Consider the following 3,978-nt stretch of genomic DNA (forward strand, 5'->3'; position numbering starts at 1 on the left):
TTCCGATCATTTTTTTAGAAGCAAGAGATTATGATTATATATCATACAAAACTGTTACCCATCATTTTCTATTATTTAATGTGATTTATAAATTAATGTATTACATGAATAAATATAAAAAAAATGTATATATAAATGGGTTTATATGAGACCAAATATAGATAATGAACCAAATTTGATGATACTCAAAGCCAAACACATTCTAACAACACTAAAGATAATGTTAGAACTTGGATCATATGATATACATTTATACACCAGAAATACTGACACGAATCTCAAAAAGAACGAGCAATCGAAATAAAAGAGTTTCCCTTCGGAGTATGCAATCAACCACGATTCAATGCCGAGCATGAGGAACCATGTCTCTGAGCCTGGGATAGGTCCAAGCTTTTGAGATAGTTTCTAGCTCCATAGCTGCGAGATCCACCGAGAGTGTGGCATAAATCATCCTGGCAACGAGTTTCGTTAGATACATCGCGTAAGCATCGATAAGGTCCACCTAAGACCTTGCGAGATAGGAAGATCCAGGCGAGACACAAAGTTACCAGGCATGAGAGACAGGTCTTGTATGACTCAAGTTGAACTACATGTGAGCCACAGCTCACCCGACTGCAGTTGGGCGACCGAACTGTAAGATCTGCCTAAGACCATGCAAGATAGGACGATCCAGGCGAGACGACGAACTTACCAGACATAGGAGACACAGGTCATGTAAGACTCAAGTTGAACTACATATGATCCACAACTCACCCGACCGCAGTTGGCTGACCGACCTGGGGCAAGCGAGATTCCCATACGGCTGAGCACCTCGAAAGATTGACACACACTTCGGAAGGTATAGCCATCACTCGCCTGGTCGCCTCAATCGATTGAACTCATACAAGTCGGTCTGTTGATTACAACTATCTTAAAATTCAAATTGTAATACATAAATGGTACAAAATTCATATAATTAATTAGAGCATTAATCATATTAAGAACGGTTTTCATAGTCGTTCTCTCATTCCTATAATTGTACAAAATACGCTCTTATAAATAAGAGAAAAAATATGAATAATAGGGAACTCTCTACCCCAGCTCTCTCTCGACGGTAAATTCTGAACCCACTACACTCTTCTTTCTCTCTTTGACTCGACTCTAACCCTTGAAGTGTGCTCACAAAATACAATCTAGGAACAAACATCCTGAAAGGTGATGGGTGTGCGTGGACATGCTCCAGACGAGAAGCGAAGCTAATTACGAAGGAGAAACTTCTTGAGAGAGATAGCACACATGGAACCCTACAGAGGTGCTGCACAACCAGACATCCATGCACAAGCCCAAGGCTTACAAGCGCAAATGACCCTCATGATGAAGCAATTTGAGGTCTTCCATAAAGCAATCACACAAAGGAATAACCAGGTGCCTCGTCTGGAGGCAGAACCTTAAATATTTTGTCCCTAAAGGCCACCACCAGGGAACTCACTTATCCCACACAACCAGTTCAACAACCAACGGAAAGGACAAAGCAAGTCCCAACACACCAGCACAACCACGTCTGCACAGGTGAACAAACAATGGGAAGAGCAGATGCAAGTGCCTGTCTGGCCACTCGCAGGAGGGGCATATATAGGGCTGTAAACGAGCCAAGCTTGAGCAAGCCCAGGCCCGGCTCGTGTTCGGCTCGCTCGAATCTGACTCGTGTTCGAAATTGGCTTGTGTTCGAAATGGCTCGTGAACAGTGTGTTCGTGTTCGGCTCGAATTACATTTTCATGTTCGTGTTCGGCTCGTGTTCGGCTCGAAAATGGCTCGTTAGAATATAAAATTATTTAATAAATATTATTTTTTTAAAAAAAATAATAATTTTGTATAAAAAAATTTGAAGGACAAATTTCATACAAAAATTCATAAATTTATTAACTTATAAAATAATGAATTCAAAAAATTTCACAAAACTAATTACATCAGTTTTTTACAAGAATATTACCATTATTTGACAAAAGCTTAAAAAATAAGAATCAATTTATTACAAATTTTAAAATGTATAAACTAAACAAGACTAAAAAAAATACAAATAAAATCATAAAATAAAAATGTAAATCTAAAAATAATTGTATTGAACATATAAGTCTTCTTATGCTTTACATACAAGTTGTATGATACAACTCAAAATCTCAAATAACTAAAACTAATTTCTGCGCATTATAACTTCATGAAAATGTTGGTCCGACACGAGCTCTTGAACTGATGCTGCTGAAGCATCTCAAATACTTCTCCAACTTCGATGACGATTGACGAGCTCTTGAGGAACCTGGTGGCCATCCTTACCAAAATGCGCATAGCTGCATGAAACATCTTAATACTTAAAAAAAATAAACAATTAATAAAAAAAGGAAAACCAAGATGATAAACTGCTAAAAAAAGATGCATTTACATGGAGCTGAACCTGAAATTAACAAAAAGTAGATACCTTTCCATTAGAGCTGAAATTAATTATGGACATATAGAAATTAACCTGAAATTATACATTAGAGCTGAACCTGAAATTAACAAAAAATAGATAATGTTTATAAAGACAACTAAATATGTCAACCACTAATCATACAATAGGAGAAACACTGCAAGATACCATTTCAGATACCTGCCAACCACTAATGTTTATAAGGACAACTAAAGACAACTAAATATGCCAACCACTAATGTAATCAACGATTAAAAATGCCAAAGAATCTTTGATACCTTTCACTATAAATAAATGAGAAGAATTATTAGAAAATGTAAAGTTGCAGATATATGTATATGCTGCTATCCACATTCTAGAAAAATAAAAGAAATCTATATGCTGCTAGCCAAAAGAAATCGACCAAAAGAATAACCATCTAAGCCAAAAGAAATCGGCCAAAAGAAATCTACATTCTGGAAAAACAAGATTTACTCTTTTTACTCATGTAATCTTGGACTAGTACATGCTGCTATCCACATGAAGGAGCATAAACACATGCCTGAACAACCAGATTATTCCCATACATGCTGCTAAAGGGTTAAATCATTTATAATGAAGCCAATGCTAGCATAACATGCACCTTTTATAATGAACAACCAGATTGTTCATTATAAATCTCTCTCCTTCAAAACATAATAAAAATGAAACCAACTTAATTGTTCATAACATGCACCTTTTATAAAGGTGCAAAACATGAAAATGAGAATGTTCACATATTGCTCTCTCCTTCAACAGATCAAGATTGAAAGTTCTGGATACCAATTTTAACTGTGAGAATAAGCCTGTCATCACACAATCCAATACATTCAATCCTTCAAATCCAATACATTCTCTCCTTCAAAAAATCAAGATTGAAAGTTCTGGATAACATTTTTAATTCTTATCACATAATAAAAAGAAGGTTAATTTGCATTCTAAATATGCCAACAAGAAACCAACTTGAGATGCAAAATGGCGTATGAGAAAAACTTGTGTTCTACCAAGAGTAGAAATAGAATAACAACCCTCCAGCCTAATTTTATATTTACATCAACTGTTCTGCACAAACTTGAGATGCAAAATGACGCATCTTATAATATTTATAACTAAAAAACACATCTGCCTTAAATTTCACCATTTTTCATGATGACTTTATCAACGATTAATAATTTTAAAAAATCCTGATGATCAAACAACATATAAATATTCATCTGCATTTCTCTGCACTTTTAAAATCAAAATTAATGAGCGATGCAAGAGTAAATCCAGTCCAAAAAACCATGCAGCAGCATCTGCGACAGCAGTGTACATGAGAGGAGGTTAATTAAATGCATCATTTCCAAGAAATATGAAATCCATACTCTATAGCTCATAATAACAACATTAAGATCTAAAAATAACATGATTCCATCTGTAAAAGTCATGCAAAACCGCTACTAAACTGCAGACTACAAAAGAGACAAAGGTAGAGCCATTCATCAAGAAAAGAATACCCACAATCCCATCCATATAA

The sequence above is a fragment of the Phalaenopsis equestris genome, unplaced genomic scaffold (assembly GCF_001263595.1).
Source record: "Phalaenopsis equestris unplaced genomic scaffold, ASM126359v1 Scaffold000036, whole genome shotgun sequence".
Classification (NCBI taxonomy): domain Eukaryota; kingdom Viridiplantae; phylum Streptophyta; class Magnoliopsida; order Asparagales; family Orchidaceae; genus Phalaenopsis; species Phalaenopsis equestris.